This window comes from Akebia trifoliata, chromosome 14 (genome assembly GCF_017979445.1).
Source record: "Akebia trifoliata isolate Shusen 1 chromosome 14, ASM1797944v1, whole genome shotgun sequence".
In the NCBI taxonomy this organism is placed as follows: domain Eukaryota; kingdom Viridiplantae; phylum Streptophyta; class Magnoliopsida; order Ranunculales; family Lardizabalaceae; genus Akebia; species Akebia trifoliata.
The window spans coordinates 22,772,975-22,792,959 of record NC_141388.1 but is presented as its reverse complement, the minus strand read 5'-3'; positions in this window follow the sequence as shown (position 1 = coordinate 22,792,959).

Here is a 19,985-nt window from a genome sequence, read left to right as displayed (position 1 = left end):
TATTTTACAATAATGACCCAGTCCATCCCGATCCAACATCATGATGGACCGGGCCAGTTAAATCAAAATGGAAATCGAATTTTCAAAGAAGAAAAAGAAAATATTTTTCAAAAAAAAAAAAAAAAAAAGAGATTATTTTCCAAAAGAAGGCTTCTTTAGAAGAAACATTTTTCAGAAAATATATTTTCCAGAATAAAATATTTTCCAAAAGAAGTGTTTTCCAGAAAAAGTGTTATTCTCTAGAAAAAATGTTTTCTAAGAAAAAAATATTTTCTAAAAAAAAAAAATGTTTTCCAGAAGAAAATGTTTTCCAAAAGAAAAGAAAAAAAGGAAAAATTTACAAAAGATATATATTTGCATGAAAAATTATTGAAATATGTTTGAAGTTGTTATTCAATGAAAACATTATTTGTCAATATTTTTCAAGAGTGCAGTAAAATTATTTTTCTTCTGAATAATCATTAAATGGATGAACATTTTAGGATTGGTGCACAAAATTCAATAAAATCTCAGGGTTCATTTAAAATGTTATCAAGGGGGACACTGAAATTGGTTAAACTCACCTTCAAAGAGGTTTAAGGGTTATCATTGTATCTAAGCTCAATCGCCAATCGTCTAGGTAGGGTTGTAAATCCGATCAGTTAGAGTAAACGTCAATATCAAGTCAACAGTCAGAAATGACCTCAAAATTTCTCAACATCATCCAATTGTTCTTTGAAAATCATAGTGCTTCAATCCTACCGGTTGTAAGTAATGTCTCAGTTCTCATCAAGCCCGTTTTGGGTAATCTTGAGTTTTCATGGGTCATTTGGGTTAGCTCGAGTCCTTTTTTCTAGCAAGGTCATGTCTTCCTTAGATTGAGCCTACTCTTTCTTATTGAGTCAAGTTAGTTCGTCGAGTTTATAAAGGTGTCTGTCGCCCCTTCTGAATTGATCGTACAAAAGAAATTTTTGAATATCTCGAGCGCATTAACGAATTAACTAATAATCTAGCTTCAAGGATATATTTTTCTTCTGAACAAGAAAGATAAGAGTCGGGCTCAAGAAAGCAAAGGTCATTGACCTCGGAACAGAAATAAATTCCTAAAGAGATTCAAATAGAAACCATCTTATCTCTAGAGGAACACAAGGGGATAATGAATTTTCTCAGAAATTTCAAAAGACTTGTTCGTGTGATCATATGAGAGTATGTTAGGTACAAGCTTGGGTGTTGTTCAACACGGAATAGATATTCGTCTATATCGATGGAATCAAAGAAGATGTTATAAAATGTATCAGCACTATCCTTACTACATCTTGAGTTTCAAATCACATATTATCAGTCGATATAGGGGTACCTTTTGAACTAATCTCTGATAATGGGTCGTACTTCAAAGCATAAATCATTACTCTATGTTTAAAGTTGAAGATCCGGAAGCACAAATCATCCCCCTACCGTTCTCAGATCAATGGAACGGTTGAAGCAGTCAGTAAGAGTCTCAAGACTATCATCAGGAAAATGTGACAATCACATCGAGATTGGTCAGAAAAATTATCATTCACGCTATGGACATATCGAACTTCAATTCGATCCTCCACTGGAGCTACTCCCTACTCCTTAGTGTATGGTATGGAAGCAGTCTTGCCAGTTGAAATGGAGATTCCATCTCTCAGGATTTTGTTAGAAAGTCAGTTGTCAGAAGCAGATTGGGTTCGCCAACGGTATGAAGAGTTGAATTTGATCGAGGAAAAACGACTGAGAGCGTTGTATCACGTGCAAGCTTATCAAAGAAGAGTCGCCCGTGCATTTGACAAGAATCTCTCAGGATTTTGTTAGAAAATCAGTTGTCAGAAGCAGATTGGGTTCGCCAACGGTATGAAGAGTTGAATTTGATCGAGGAAAAACGACTGAGAGCGTTGTATCACGTGCAAGCTTATCAAAGAAGAGTCGCCCGTGCATTTGACAAGAAAATCAAGGCCCGTCACTTACAAATCGGGGAATTAGTACTCAAAGAGAACAGGACACCTATTTTTGATCCCAGGGGAAAGTTCAAACCAAATTGGGGAGGTCCGTTCATTGTCAAAGAAATATTACCAGGAAAAGCTGTCAGACTTCAAGATCATGATGGAATCGAGACCAGAACCAACCAACCTTGACAAATCAAACGGTACTACATTTAAGGAGGCCATCTTTGGTCGAATCAATTTCTGCTACCCAGTTCATTATCTCATTTCTCAGCCCTTTGCAGCCTTTTCAAAAAAAAATTGTACCTTTTATTTCTTCGCCTGATCACCTAACCTAGGGGAGGGAAATTCGAACTACGTTTTGGTCTGATCCCAAAATTCTGGGGTACGTAGGCAACCTGAGAAATTACTTCAGGTCCGACCACATCAAAGTAAAAAAAATATATTTCCCCACACAAAAAAAAAAAAAAAATCAAAAGAGAAAGAAATATTATCCAAAATGGGGAAGAAAATTCAAGAAAAAAGTTTAAATGAAATGCCACACAAGGGGCATTTGGGTTTTGAGCCTCAAAATCCCTTTCTTTTTTATACCCAGTCCTAAGCCTACCTATAAAAGTCCTCCTAAGTACCGTGCGAAAAGTTAAGGAAGATAGCAAAGCATGATCAGCAGCAACTCCAGAAGTTCAGAGACAAAAAAAATAAAAAGATAAAAAATGATGAAGCCTGCTAAGTTGAAAATCCGAAAAGGCGACTTAGGCAAAAATTAAGGCAAGCTCGCAAGGTTGAAAATCTGAAAGGACAACTTTGGCAACAATCAGAGCCAAGAAGAAAAAAAAAAAGCTCGCTAGATCGAAAACCTGAAAAGGCGATCTAGGCAAAAGTTAGAGCAACAAAGAAAAATAGAAAAAGATCCCAAGCTGAGAGCGGTCCGAGCTGAAACATTAGAAGTCCGAATAACCAAGTTCAATACTTAGCTTAAGCCAGACATAGACTTAGAAGCCACAAGTATCTTGTCTATGATCGATCTGAAAATGTTTACTTCCCCAAGTGAACCAAGGGAGATAAAGGTGAATTCTATGATGAGTCTCGAAAGGAAATAATTTTGTACTCTTGAGCCTGACTCAAAACCTTCAATAAAATTAATCAAAATTAAAAAGTTGAGTCTTTATTGCGCTTGTGGTAATCAATTATTTCAAACCTTCATACAAGGGGCATTTTTCTTTCTTTTTTTTAATGTAACTTTTCCCCCTTATACTAGGGGCATTTTTTTATGATGTGTTCAATTATTTTCAAGGCCATGGTCATTGTCAAACTAGGGGCATTTTGTCTTCGAGCAATGTTAATCCTAAAAAAATAATAGGAACCCCAAAGTAAGGTTACCCTCTTGATAACAGTTCTTTCGAAAAAACTTTTGAGGTTCAAGAGAAATAAAAACTCAGGTTTTAAATTCATAAAACTTTTTGATAAATCCTTGAGGTTCAAAAAAAAGCATATTGGATCTCACATAGGAGATATGGCATTCTTTCGTTCTCCAGATTCTTTTCAAATCCAATCATTCTTGGAATCGATCATTTCTCTTCCAGATTCATTATCTTCCAGATTTATTCGTTCTCCGGTTCGTTCCAATCAGTTTTCTCCAAATTCGTTCATTCATTCCTCTGTCAGTTTTGCTCAGTTGCCGCCAAGGGTTATCTTGGATTTTGCTCAGTTTCCGCCAAGGGTTATCTTGGATTTTTCTCAGTCTCCGCCAAGGGTTATCTTGGATTTTGCTCAGTTGCCGCCAAGGGTTATCTTGGATTTTGCTCAGATACCGCCGAGGGTTTTTCTCGGAATTATGCTCAGATACCGCCGAGGGTTTTCTCGGAACTATGCTCAGATGCCGCCGAGGGTTTTCTCGGAATTATGCTCAGATACCGCCGAGGGTTTTCTCGGAATTATGCTCAGATACCGCGAGGGTTTTCTCGGAACTATGCTCAGATACCGCCGAGGGTTTTCTCGGAACTATGCTCAGATACTACCGAGGGTTTTCTCGGAACTATGCTCAGATACCGCCAAGGGTTATCTTGGAACTATGCTCAGATACCGCGAGGGTTTTTCTCGGAATTATGCTCAGATACCGCCGAGGTTTTTCTCGGAACTATGCTCAGATGCCGCCGAGGGTTTTCTCGGAATTATGCTCAGATACCGCCGAGGGTTTTCTCGGAACTATGCTCAGATACCGCCGAGGGTTTTCTCGGAATTATGCTCAGATACCGCCGAATCCGAATGTTTTCTCGGAACTATGCTCAGATACCGCCGAGGGTTTTCTCGGAACTATGCTCAGATACCGCCAAGGGTTATCTTGGAACTATGCTCAGATACCGCCGAGGGTTTTCTCGGAATTATGCTCAGATACCGCCGAGGGTTTTCTCGGAACTATGCTCAGATATCGCCGAGGGTTTTCTCGGAATTATGCTCAGATACCGCCGAGGGTTTTCTCGGAACTATGCTCAGATGCCGCCGAGGGTTTTCTCGGAACTATGCTCAGATACTACCGAGGGTTTTCTCGGAATTATGCTCAGATGCCGCTGAGGGTTTTCTCAGGAACTATGCTCAGATTATATTCAAATTATGCTCAGTTTATATTCAAATTATGCTCAGTTTATACTCAGATTATGCTAAATTTATGCTCAGGTTTTACTCAGTTTCACACAGTGCACACACTTGCACATTTGCACTTTTTAGTCAGGGAGAATTCTTTAAAATTCAAGGATCTGACACCGTCAGTAAGAGTTTGCACTCAAGGACCTGACAACCTTTTAATTCGGGGAGAGCTTTACCCTCAAGGATCCGAACACCTTGACAAATTACTAAATCAGGCTGCAAAATGAACTGTCACTAGCTTTGGCATTCGGATATCGCACTATCTACCAAGATAGATTTGCTATCTAGTTTGCTTCAACCCTCTGCCAAAGAGGGGCATCTGTAGACACCCCATTTTTCATCCGCCTGATTAATCAACTCGTCAACCCGATCGCAAGGATTCCCAATGATGGATGTGTATTCCGTTGCTTTATTTTGTTACCAGATGTGTTTCAGAAATCCGGATGAGGTATCTCGAACTGACAAAACCTTAGAAACCACGCTACGCTAGGAAAACACAACCCCAGAAACATAGAAATCATCATCTTGCAGACCAAAAAGAAGCTTCACGATAAAAATCACTAAAAATTGATCAAATTACCAAAATACCCCTGACATCAAAACAACCCTAGAGCCTACGTTACGCTTAGGAAAACTCTCTCGAACACATAAAATAACAAATCGGAACCAAATAGATCATTTCACCATTTTCACAGAATTCGACAAAATTACGAAAATGCCCCTCATAAAGTTCACAATCATTTCACATATAAAAATTTTCATAAATGACACAAACCAACATTCTCATTGAATTCCTTACGAAAATTGATTCTAAAACATCCTAGAACATTAAAAACCGACTTAAAACGTGAAAAGTCCTCTCCGGGGGCAAAACGGTAATTTCACAATTTTCATAATTAAAAAATTCGAAATTAATAAATAAAATATTAAATAATTAAATTTAAACATTAATGAAATTAATTTAAAATTTTGAATCTAAAAAATCGATTAATCGGACTCTCAGGCAAAATTGTTGAGGGTTCGTGGGATATTTCTTTAAGGACCCCTCCATTTGGGGGTCCAAAGAATTAAAGAAATAATGGAGGGGCCTTCTCCAAAAATTTAAAGTAAATCAAGCAAGACTAAGGTCAAGGTATTAAAGTCAATCAAGTGAGACTGAAGTCAAAATTAAAGTCAACTAAGCAAGACTGAAGTCAAGATATTAAAAGTCAATCAATTAAGACTGAAGTTAAAACAATAAAAGTCAATCAAATAAGACCAAAAGTCATAATAGAATTCTAATTAAATAATAACTCTATCTAATAGAGTTCTAACTTAAAAGCAATTCTACCTAAAACAATTTGAATTAAAACACAATTCTACCTAAAACAATTTGAATTAAAACACAATTCTGCCTAAAACAAGTCAAACTAAAACACAACTCTAATTAAAAGATCTCTAATTAAACACTAACTCTATCCAAATCAACCCTAAAAAACATCTATAAATAGAGGTGCTCACACCCTATTTTCGTATCAAATCATAACCCTAGGAGAAGTAGGTCTAGAAGCTCCCATAGCCCCCCATAAACCCTAGTTTTGGAGCCCCAACTCCTTAACTAACATCCCTCCTTCAATTTTAGTCTAGAAAAACACCCAAAAGCCTTCTAAAAACACCCTCAAATCCGCAACGAACTTGAAGAGTTCAGATTCAAAAAAATAAGGAGATACCTTGCCTCGGAGATCCGAAGTCAAATCCGGAAACAGAACGAAGCAAGGGAGCACGGTACAAGGAGCTCTTTTTGTCAGATCTGAGGGAACCAAGTCCTTGCCATCGGAAAGGTAAATTTTTATTTTTATTTATTTTTTTTATCTAGGTTTTAGCGATGTAATTTACTTGGGACTTTAGTAGAGACCGGCTTTGGCCGGGCGGGGTTGGTGCCTATCACCTTCCAACTCCGTAACATGATCCCCGAATTCAGATTTTTTAGGGTAGATTAGTTCTTTTTATCCATGTTAGAGTCAGTTTGGTTCCTAGACCACAATAACTAGGTGGCGACTCCCAAACCTCAAGGGTCAAAAGCGGGTCCGCGCACCCCGCGGATCGAGGGCACTTTCACCAACAAACCTAAGTTCGAGTCCAAGAAACAAGACTCCAACTTTTTGAATCATAGAATGAGTAGGCTTTTTGAAGTGCCTACAAACCTAAGTTCGATTCCAAGAAACGAGACCCCAACTTTTTGAATCATAAAATGAGTAGGCTTTTTGAAGTGCCTACAAACCTAAGTACAAGTCCGAGAAACGAGATTCCAACTTTTTGAATCATAGAATGAGTAGGCTTTTTGAAGTGCCTACAAACCTAAGTTCGAGTCCGAGAAACGAGACTCCAACTTTTTAAATCATAGAATGAGTAGACTTTTTGAAGTGCCTACAAACCTAAGTTCGAGTCCGAGAAACGAGACTCCAACTTTTTGAATCATAGAATGAGTAGGCTTTTTGAAGTGCCTATAAACCTAAATTCGAGTCTGAGAAACAAGACTCCAACTTTTTGAATCATAGAATGAGTAGACTTTTTGAAGTGCCTACAAACCTAAATTCGAGTCCGAGAAACGAGACTCCAACCTTTTGAATCATAGAATGAGTAGGCTTTTTGAAGTACTTACAAACCTAAGTTCGAATCCGAGAAACGAGACTCCAACTTTTTGAATCATAGAATGAGTAGGCTTTTTGAAGTGCCAACAAACCTAAGTTCGAGTCCGAGAAACGAGACTCCAACTTTTTGAATCATAGAATGAGTAGGCTTTTTGAAGTGCCTATAAACCTAAGTTCGAGTCCGAGAAACGAGACTCCAACTTTTTGAATCATAGAATGAGTAGGCTTTTTGAAGTGCCTACAAACCTAAGTTCGAGTCCTAGAAACGAGACTCCAACTTTTTGAATCATAGATTGAGTAGGTTTTTTGAAGTGCCTACAAACCTAGGTTCGAGTTCGAGAAGCAAGACTTCAACTTTTTGAATCATTGAATGAATAGATTTTTTGAAGTGCCTACGAGTCCGAGAAACGAGACTTAGCTTTGTTTTAACAGGATTGTGTAGACACCCCATTTTTACATCTGCCTAATTCTACAATTCGTCTTTCGGTTACCGTGAATTCCTAATGATGATCACAAAGAATTCGAAGGCTTGTGAGTACTGTCCCTGATTCCTTCCGTTTTCACTCTTTTCATCTCCCCTACTCGTTACGACTCGACATAGAAATTTACGCACGCTTAGGATCGTCCCACATTACACCCGATTTAACAAGCACGTACGCTTAGGTTCGCTACACAGTTCAATAACCTAGAGACCTCGCCACATTAGGAAAATACGACTGAAAGAAATAATCACGTTGGGACTGAAAGAAACCTCACGAAAGAATTTATAAAAATCTACAAAAATCGACAAAATGATGAAAATACCCTTCACGAATTTTGGATCTCCGAAAGACCTTGAAAGTGTCTCCATTGTACTCAGAACATGATTTCGAGTTTAATGGGACCCAAACCGACAAAAATAAAGAAATTTAAGAAAAATCATAAAAATGACCGAAATGCCCCTCAACCTCCAAATTCAACTTAGAGATTCTGATCCTTAGGAAAATGTAACAAGAATCAAACCTAATTAAAAATCTAATTTAAACTAAAAAATAAAATTCAAATTGAAAAAATTAAACAATTCAAATAAAACAGTTCCAAACAATTCAAACTCAAATTTAAAATTAAACAATTGAAACCTAATTTAAAATTAAACAATTAAAAATGAAAATTTAATTCAAAATTAAACCATTGAAACCTAATTTAAAATTAAACAATTAAAAATTAAAATTTAATTCAAAATTAAACAATTAAAACCTAATTCAAAATTAAACAATTAAAACTTAAAATCAAGCACCAATTAATTAAACGACTAAACATTTAAAATTAAAATCAAGCAACAATTAAAATAAAACAACTAAACATTTAAAATTAAAATCGAACAACCAATCAAATCAAAATCAAAACACAACCATCAAATCGAATCAACCATTAAAGTTAAAGTGAAATTCTGCCCAAATCTTATCAACAAATTTAAAATTCGAAGTCAAATTCAATCGAGCAACCAAATGAAATCAAAATCAAGCGGTCAATTAAAAATCAAATTAAAATTTTTAACTAAATCCAAAAATTCAAAATTTGTCAACTAATAAAATTCAAAAATAAAAAAATTTAATTAACCAACAAAAACTTGAAATAAAGTAATTAACCAATCAATCGACCAACCATAACTCGACAAACAAAGTACGAGTAGCGTGGGATCGCCCTACCGTCATTCTCCTAAAAGGGAATACGTGTTAATAAATAAAAAAAAAAAGGAGAAAGAAACACAACAAAATTAGAAAGAAAGAAAAAAAAATGAAAAATAGAAACTAATATGCTATATAAAGGAGAGACGTCTCCTTCTTCAGATTCGACTGGTATCCTTCATCTCTTCTTCTCCATTGGGCTGAACGAAGATCTTTGGTGGTCTCTACATCGGTTCTTCTCTCCTTCAACGATCTCTCTATGCTATCTCGGAGGTTCATCTCTTTGCCCTCCCACTCTCTTCTTCTCTCCTTCAACTCTCTTATTCAAGTCTCTCATTCCTCTCTGCTCACGTCCCTCATTTTCCAGCTACTCTAACAGCTCCTGCAACACAGCCATCCTCCCTCCTCCACGTCTCCATTAAAACCTGCAAATCACTTCTCACTCACCTCTCCTCCAACGACCTTGCTGTACCAACACCCCAGCCACCTTCATACAGCCCTTGCTGCACCATAGAACACCTCCTACTCTTCTCCATTAACGCCCCAGCCACGTTCATACAGCCCTTGTTGCACCATAGGACACCTCTCTCTCTTTTCCATTAACGTCCCAATAGTCTTTTCCATCTCTCCAATCTCTCCAACGCAGTCCCATTCCCGCCATTAAAATAATCCAACCGCTCCTCTCCTTGCTATCTTTGACACCTCAAATAACCTCCATTGGCATCCCGAGTCAGTCCAAAACCAGCCCCAATCATCGCTCCTTATCCTCCATCAGCAGCCTCATTAGCCATGCCACTGACCTTCTCAGCCTTTTCTCTCATTGTCAAAAAATGGAGCAGCACAATGCTAACAACAACTCCACCTTCATAACCGCCAGATCCTAATCTCTCTGAGCATCTTCTTCTTCGTTTCTATAGCGTGCACGACTCAGCAGCCACGCTGCCATCATCTCCCTCATGGAATCTCATCTTTCTCACATACTTTGGCAGCGAGCAGTCGGATAATTCTGAAGGGATTCCGAGTAACCAGATTCTTGCATGTGGTAAGTGTATTTAATCGTTTATTTTATTTATTTATTTATTTTTTTCCTTTATTTTCTTATTCTCCTTTGATCGTTATTTCATGTGTGGACTTTCTTCATGAGTGTTAATTTGAACATTTGCGTGAACCAACTCACTGATTTGTCCGCGTTAGAAGCTTAAAATTGATTTTTTATATATGCACGTGAGTCCACTCGCTGAGTTTTTGTGCACATAGGGATTTAAAAATGATTTTTTATATATGTACGTGAGTCGACTCACTATTTTTTGTGCACATAGGGATTCAAAATTGATTTTTTATATATGTACGTGAGTCGACTCACTATTGATTTTGTTTTAACAGTGGTGTGAGTCAACTCACTGGGTTTTGTGCATATAGGAGTTTTTAAAATCAGATTTTTTATTCACTTTCCACGTGGGTCAATTCACTGATTTGTGTGTGCAAAGGAACTCCAAAATTGTTTTTTAATAAAATTAGAACTGAGTCGACACACTGATCTTTTATGTACATGGAAATTTAAAAATCAATTTTTCTTAATAAAATAAGGATGAGTCAACTCACTGATTTCTATGTATATAGGAATCAATTCACCGATCAATTTATTGACATTTACCACATGTCCTTTTTTTAAGGAAAATTTGCATGTATGTATGAGCGGTTGATTCAATAATTTGCTCCATGTCCCTAATATTTTGATTGTTGAATCGCCGACTTGTTGTTCCACAATGTGTTCGTAATTTGAAAGTTCGCATGTTTACAATACCCATTTTTTGTAAGATTCACTTTTGGGAACATTCTAATTTTGAAAATTTTGTCATTTTCTAATTTGGGAAACCCAATAATGATAATTCTCTAATTTGGAAAATCTTTTTGCAAATTTGTAATTTGGGACTCTCATATTTGAAAATTTCTATTTCAAAAGATTATATTTCAAAATTTCCAATTTAGAAACTTCTCATATTTTTATAAACTCTCAATTTAGGAAGTTTCTAATTTTTAATTTAAAATTTTCATGAATTCCCAAATTAGAAGTTTCATATTCCCAATTTTTCATTTTAGAAAGTTTTCACAAATTCGTATTTTAGTTGATTTGGAAAATCTTCACGTATTGGGATTTGTAATTGAAATGTTGCCATGTGGACTTTGGAGTATAGGTCGGAATTAAGGTTTTTTTCAAATATTTCCATTTTATGCGAAATTCGAGAAATTATATGGTATTTTGGAGAATATTGGCCTTGAGATTCGTTTGGCACACTCGATATAATTTGATGATGATGGTGATGATGATTGGACAATAATCTTGACTTTAGTCTCTAACCATTGATCGTAGGATAGTTTGGATCGTAGTAGAGACCGATCATCTCGATCGGGTGGGTTCGGTGCCTAACACCTTCCGAAACCCGTAATCTGACCCCTTACCCAATTCTCTGATCCGTGGATTGACCCGATCCATTTTGGAGTTATTTATGGTTCCTAGACCTAAATAGGTGGCGACTCCCATTTTTCAAAAGTCCCCCATTTATAAATCGGACCCCTATCCGCTATTTAGTGAAGAAGGGTCGAGGCGATTTCAGTGGCAACTCTAGTGGGGATTTTAGGGTCAAACTTGACCTGATCCAAGACTATCCTTAGGTAGACCTTTTGCTCGAGTCAACCCAGTTGACTCAATGAGACTCTTAGATTAGGTTAGATTTTTTCATTTCTTTCACTGGTTTGTGATTGTATATAATCAATTATTTTATTCATTGTGATTGGATTGATGATTGAATGTTTTTGATTTGTATGGATGGATATTCATGAAAACGCCCCGGGTGCACTTTGTCCCTTTGCACACACTCACAAGCATGCATATTCATATTTGCATCATAACATGTCCCTCCAAACCCCGTAGCCGGATCTAAGCTAACTTGGTCCTTCGGGACACAAGGGATGATAATGAACGCTACAACTTCAGTACAGTACTTTCGGGTATATCAAACTGGAGCACCACGTACTGTTTGACTAAGTAAAACTGGAATAGTATATCGGTGTTTCGGGCTGAAGTGACCTAAGCTTTGTCCTAACCTAGCCTCAATCATATAGTGAGCTTAGAACCTTGAACTTAAGTGCGATCCCACTAGGTCACGACTCGAATTGACTAAGAGTGCTCCCGGGTTGCTTTACTTAATTTAACCAAAAAGTAAGAGGGTGGACCGGTCTTCACCGCTTAAATTAAACCCGTAATACCGGTCCAATCCAATAAATGTAATTGATGAGACATACCGATCAATATCAAGTTAAACTAGTTAGCCCAATTGGTAAACGGATCTTATGGATCAAGACGTGGACCGGTTGGACTAATTGACTTAAAAATAGTACATGAAATGATTCAAGTAGAATATTCAGATCCATTGGGTAGAACCAACCCAAACTCAAATGGGTACATAATCCCAATCATTTTTTTATTGGCCAATTTAATTCAATGGACTGAATATTTTATAATAATCAAGATCGAGATTAGTAAAAAGTAATATTAAGGGATGTATCGATTAGTACAATCTGGATCTTATTTTTGAAGGTCGTGCAATCCTTAATTATGATTCAAAATTTTTTTAAGATTCTTGATCAATCAGCAAATCATCTTCATGTAATCCCTTGCTCGGAATGTTTCATCGGTTATAGACTTTGAATCTAAGGGGTTAATTTAATAAATGCTATCAAGAGGGACCTTTAGTTCTAATTGTTAAAATTTACTCTCGGGTCTTCATCGAATAATCCACTATTGATGGGGTTTCAGGATATCATTGCTCCTAAGCTTAAGCGTCTACCACCTTGTTGGAGTCGAGAGTCGGGTCGTTTAGAACGAACATCAGCACCAAGGGAACCATCAGAAATGGCCTCTAAATCTGAACTCGCAGAAATTCGTAAGATTTTGACTGTCTTTGCAATGGATATAAACAACATCAAAAGTAAGGTAGAAGTGTTAGAATAGATCTCTGAGTCAACAAGAAATCCCTCTGATGATTAAAGGGGCAAAGGACCGGAAGGAAGCACGGCTAGAAATTTGGAAGATGTCTATGAGCTCGATGGAAATGAAGAACACTTTAACGAAAATCCAATGTTAGCTAATAGAATGACTCAGTTGGAAACGGCTTTGAAAAGCATAAAAGGGATTGATGAAATCACAGCAGGCATCGAGGCCCTAAATCAAATCCCTAGAATCCGTTTGCCTGAAAAGTTCGTAATGCCAGAAATGAAAAAATTCAATGGGGTAGGTTGTGCAAGAACACACTTCAAAGTATATGTCACTAACATTTGCACTCTAGGCTTAAGTGAGAACATATGACATCATTATTCCAACACACTCTATCGGGATCAGCACTACGATGGTTGATGTCTCAAGATCCGTCTACAATCAGGACATGGGAGAATATGTCAAAGTTGTTTTGGCACCAATACAAGTATAACACTGAGATTTAGACCTCTCGAAGGGATTTAGAGTCAACTAAGCAAAAGAACAGGGAAACATTCACTGACTTCATTGGTCGCTGGAGAGCCAAAGCTACATAAATATGGGATAGACCATTAGAAAAAGAACAAGTGACGATCATATTGAAAAATCTTTCACAAGGGTATGTTCAGCATTTAATCACCCAATACCTCCCCACATTCGAGTCCCTGTTACAAGCCGGTAACCAAATAGAGGATGCCTTCGCTTCCGGGGTCATTTCCAACCCTTCAGACAATAAGCTCAAAAAACCCCTTCCCAATTCCAAGCCTAGTACTAATCATGCCTATGTAGCCAATACATCTGTTACACCCATCCATTCTACTACCCTACCAATTAACCAAACTAATCCCAGTCAATCTCGACCACGCAGGAAGTTCACTATTAAGTAAATGGCTCATTACACCTCTTCAACCTCGACCTCTACCAAGTCCACTCCCCGCTTCTCACAATCCCAACTCATTCTGTGAGTTTCACCAAAATCCTGGTCACCTTACTGATCATTGTGTTGCCCTTCGTTATACTGTTCAAGACCTCATCGATGCCAAAAAAGTTACCGTCCCTACCCCTGTGCAACCAAATGTTACCGCAAATCCTTTAACCACGTACCAACCTCCCCAGACCTTGAACATGGTGTCTAATACCCATCTCCCATTTGACCCAGTCGTCCTCATCCACCTAGTCAATCCTAAATCACCTAGCCCTCTGCTTATTGGAATGATAGTCCCCAAGGAAGTTCTCACCACTGGCTGTGAACCATTCAACTTAACTTCAGATGGAATGTATTGTTTGTCTCCACCCCATTATGATAGTTCTACTCTTATCACTCAAATGGACTTGAAAGAATCTAGTTTCTTAAAAGATGAAAATCCTTACTTATTTGACCAAGAATACATACATTTCTCCCTCTATTGTAATGAACATAAATATGTGACCCGGGAAGAAAGAACTCTCAAAATATCTGAACTCGATACGACCTTAGTCAAGGGAGAAGAATCAAGTCTGAATAAGAAATTGTCAGAAAAGGACAAAGAATCTGAAGAAGAAGTTCAAGATTGGCAAATTACCACAGAGTCTCTTAACATTGCCTAGTTGTTCCTTGAAGATTACCATGTTTCAGTCTTACCGGTTGAAAGTGATGTCTTGAGTCCTCAGTCTGTAATCAAACCCATTATGGTTATCTTTAATTTTTCATGAGTCATGTGATTTAGTTTGGGTCTTGTTTTTTTAATTATTTCACAATGTCTTATTCTCGTTAGATCGAGTCTAGCCTTTTATTTCTATTGAGTCAAGTCAGTTTGTCGAGTCTGCAATGGTGTCTGTTGCCCCATCTGAATTTAATTGAATAAAAGGAATTTCTGAATACCTTGAGCGCATTAACGAGTTAACTAATAATCTTGCTTTAGGAGAGGATCTTCTAACAAGGAATCCCCTCCCGAATCAATCAAATTATTTGAACAAGAAGATAAAGGTCAGGTTCAACCTCTAATCGAGGAAGCAAAGGTCATTGACCTCGGAAAAAATAATTCTAGAAAAATTCAGATCGAAACTAACTTATCCCCAGAGGAACACGAGGAGATGATGAATTTATTCAGAAAACTCAAAAGACTTGTTCACGTGGTCCTATGAGGATACTGTAGACACCCCATTTTTGCACTCGCCTGATTAATTAACTCGTCAACCCGATTGCAATGATTCCCAATGATCGATGTTATTTCCATTGCTTTATTTTGTTACCAAAAATATTTCAGAAATCCGGATGAAGTATCTAGAACTGACAAAACCTTAGAAACCACACTACGTTAGGAAAATACGACTCCAGAAACATAGAAATCATAATCTTGCAGACCCAAAAAGAAGTTTCACAATAAAAATCACTAAAAAATTACCAAATTATCAAAATAGCCCTAACCTCAAAACAACCCTAGAGCCTACGTTACGCTTAGGAAAACTCTCTCAAACACATAAAACAACAAATCGAAACCAAATAAATCATTTCACCAATTTTAACAGAATTCAACAAAATTACGAAAATGCCCCTCATAAAGTTCACGATCATTTCACACAAAAAATTTCATAAATGACACAAAATAATATTTCCATTGAATTCCTTATGAAAAATCGATTCTAAAACATCCTAGAACATTAAAAATCGACTTAAAACGTGAAAAGTCCTCTCCGGGGGTAAAACGATAATTTCACAATTTTCATAATTAAAAATTTTGAAATTAATAAATAAAATATTAAATAATTAAAGTGAAACATTAATGAAATTAATTTAAAATTTTGAACTAAAAAAATCGATCAACTGGGCTCTTATGGAAAATTGTTGAGGGTTCGTGAGATATTTCTTTAAGGACCCCTCCATTTAGGGGTCCAAAGAATTAAAGATATAATAGAGGAGGGTTCTCCAAAAAATTAAAGTCAATCAAGCAAGACTAAGGTCAAGGTATTAAAGTCAATCAAGTGAGACTATGGTCAAAATTAAAGTCAATTAAGCAAGACTAAAGTCAAGATATTAAAAGTCAATCAATTAAGACTAAAGTCAAAATATTAAAAGTCCAACAAATAAGACCAAAAGTCAAAATCATAATAGAGTTCTAATTAAATAATAACTCTATCTAATAGAGTTCTAATTAAAACACAATTCCACCTAAAATAATTCTAATTAAAACACAACTCTACCTAAAACAATTCTAACTAAAACACAACTCTAATTAAAAGAAGTCTAATTAAATACTAACTCTATCTTAATCAACCCCTAAAAAAATCTATAAATAGAGGTCCCCACACCCTATTTTCGTATCAAATCATAAACCGTAAGAGAAGTAGGTCTAAAAGCCCCCCTAGCCTCCCATAAACCCTAGTTTTGGAGTCCCAACTCCTTACCTAACATCCCTTCTTCGATTTTAGCCTAAAAAACACCTAAAAGTCCTTCAAAAACACCCTAAAATCCACAACAAACTCGAAGAATCCAGATCCAAGAAAAAAAGAGATACCTTGCCTCGGAGATCAGAAATCAAATTCGGAGACAGAACGAAGTAAGGAGTACGGTACAAGGAGCAGTTTTTGTCGGATCTGAGGGAACAAGGTTTTTGCTATCGGAAATGTATAATTTCTTACTTTTTTATTATCTAGGTTTTTTTTAGCAATGTAATTTATTTGAAAAATTAGTAGAGACCGGCTTTGGCCGGGCAGGGTTGGTGTCTAACACCTTCCAACCCCGTAATGTGATCCCCGAATTCGGTTTTTTCTGTTCTATATTAATTTTTTTATCCATTTAGAGTCATTGATCGGTTCCTAGACCGTAATAACTAGGTGGCGACTCCCAAACCTCAAGGGTCAAAAGCGGATCCGCGCACCCCACGGATCGAGGGCGCTTTCAATGACGACTCCACTGGGGACCATTGAGGATCAAACTTGAAAAACCCCAAGTATGGGAGCATTGCTAAAGCAACCTAGGATGTTTTATTTATTTATTTATTTATTTTTTCTGCTCATTTTATTTTTTTGTTATTTTTGGTTCGATTATTGGTCACGTTTTGGACTTTGAATATTTGGCTTTGGCACACTCGTTTTTATGGTTCCATCGAGAGTCGCTTAAAGTGACTATGAATAACGCTAAATTTCAAAGAGATAATTTTATTGAGGATGAAATAATGATTATTGGATCTTGAAAAAAAAAAAAGAGGAAACAAAGTGGATCTTTTACTTGTGTTTTTTTTGGGTCATTATTATTATTATTATTATTTAAGAGTGTCGATCCATTTTCGAATAACAAAAGATTTTCTAACGTGTATAGATCAGTCTTTTGACAGTTTTATTTTCTATTTTGTTTAGATTTTTTTTTTTTATTATTATTATTTTAATGTTCTGTGGGCATATAACAGAAAAAAAATAATAGTAAAAAAAAATAAAGGCTTTTAGGGTGCTGTTAGCAGTACACGTGGGTGTTAAATTGATTTGTTTAAAGGGTGTGTTGTTAACGAGTTTTTTTTGCCCACGCCTTCATCTTCTCTATTTGTTTATCCTCCCAATTTCCAGTTGATCTGATTTCGATCTTGGTTCCTTTTTGATCATTAAATCAACCATCTTTGCAATCAAGTTTCCTTCTTCTCTATCAACTGATACCATTGTAACCCCTCAATTTGAAAATCTGATGCTGGAGTTAGAGTCTTCAAAATTTCCGTCCTTAATCTCAGATTTGGTTTATAAATGTAGTTTCGGTTTTGATTATCCACTAAGTCTCCCATCAGACATGGTATACAAATGGTTTTTTAGTGATGAAGAGTCGTATGAGCCTTCTTGTAAGTGTCCAATACATCTGAAACACAGTGACCAACTGGTATTATTTGATGGGTTTATGCCTTGTAATAACATTCCTCTAACTGCATACTTCAGTTGTTGAAAGTGTTGGTAAGTCTTGAGGTAGAGATAAGTTTACAAAGGATGATTACCGAACTTTCAATGGGGCTGACAAAGACTTTGAGATCAGTGTTCCCGGATGTTTTTTTGTTTAGTTTGTCATGGTTCATTAGCAATGCCAGTGAAGAGATCTCCAGGTCAGAGATTGCTGTTTGAGCATTTGTCTCCCATAACGTTTACAATCTGAACTGCTTCACAAACAGTAGTTCGATTATCGTCCTCGAAAATTAGGTCCTGTCAGACCAGATCTTCAAGATGATGTTCCACCATGGGACCTAGAGATGGATCTTCACTAGTTTTTACAGTGAATGAGTGGATTAATTCATTACCATGTCATGAAAGTCTCACGTGAGATGGGTAACGAGTAAGTTGATGATACGTATCTGAGGCATGCATGCATGTGCTACAACATTTTCGTGTCGGTGATTTAAAATCTACAAAGGATGGGGGGCCAAGCCTAATGTTTCTGATTTTGTTGTTTAATCTAAAAGCTTGGGCTACAAGCTTTGACCGGGTCTGACTCAAGCAACAGTTAACTCGTCCCCCACCTTCACTTTTATTTCCACATAAGCTTGTGTTTTTATCCAGAAAATCAGAATGCACCAAGATATGAGACATTAATTGTCTAAATTCCAGAAACTTGATTTGGTGTGCCAATTGATTTTTTTTTAGGTTGTGTTTTCAGTTTTTTTTTACTAATAGTTTTCTTTTTGTTTTTTTCTCTCCTTCTTTCTTTTTTGCTATTTTTTTTAATTAATTCAAAAGAAAAATCAAATAAAAAAAAAACATCGCTCATCATCTCATTAATCATTGTTATATCCTCAATCCAATATCCCTTGAAATTTTAGATTATTTCGAGAGTGACCCTTGTAGACACCCCATTCTTGCACTCGCCTGATTAATCAACTCGTCAACCCGATTGCAATGATTCCCAATGATGGATGTGTATTCCATTGCTTTATTTTGTTACCAGAAATGTTTCCAGAAATCCGGATGAGGTATCTCGAACTACAAAACATTAGAAACTACGCTACGCTAGGAAAATACAACCCCAGAAACGTAGAAATCATCATATTGCAGACCAAAAAGAAGTTTCACGATAAAAATCATTAAAAATGACCAAATTACCAAAATACCCCTAACATCAAAACAACCCTAGAGCCTACATTACGCTTAGGAAAATCCATTTGAACACATAAAATAACAAATTGAAATCAAATAAATCATTTGGCCAATTTTCACAGAATTTGACAAAATTACGAAAATGCCCCTCATAAAGTTCATGACCATTTCACACAAAAAATTTCATAAATGATACAAACCAATATTCCCATTGAATTCCTTATGAAAAATCGATTCTAAAACATCCTAGAACATTAAAAACTGACTTACAACATGAAAAGTCCTCTCCGGGGGCAAAATTGTAATTTCACAATTTTCATAATTAAAAATTCCAAAATTAATAAATAAAACATTAAATAATTAAAGTGAAACATTAATGAAATTAATTTAAAATTTTTAAATAAAAAAATCGATCAATTGGGCTCTCATGAAAAATTGTTAAGGGTTCGTGAGATATTTCATTAAGGACCCCTCCATTTGGGGGTCCAAAGAATTAAAGATATAATTCAGGGGGGTCCTCCAAAAATTTAAAGTCAATCAAGCAAGACTGAAGTCAAGGTATTAAAGTCAATCAAGCAAGACTGAAGTCAAAATTAAAGTCAATTAAGCAAGACTGAAGTCAAGATATTAAAAGTCAATCAATTAAGACTAAAGTCAAAATATTAAAAATCAATCAAATAAAACCAAAAGTCATAATAGAATTCTAATTAAATAATAACTCTATCTAATAGAGTTCTAACTAAAAAATAATTCTACCTAAAACAATTCTAATTAAAACACAATTCTACCTAAAACAAGTCTAACTAAAACACAACTCTAATTAAAAGAACTCTAATTAAACATTAACTCTATCCAAATCAACCCCTAAAAAAAATCTATAAATAGAGGTGCTCACACCCTATTTTCGGATCAAATCATAAACCCTAAGAGAAGTAGGTCTAAAAGCCTCCTAGCCTCCCATAAACCCTAGTTTTGGAGTCCCAACTCCATACCTAACATCCCTCCTTCAATTTTAGCCTAAAGAACA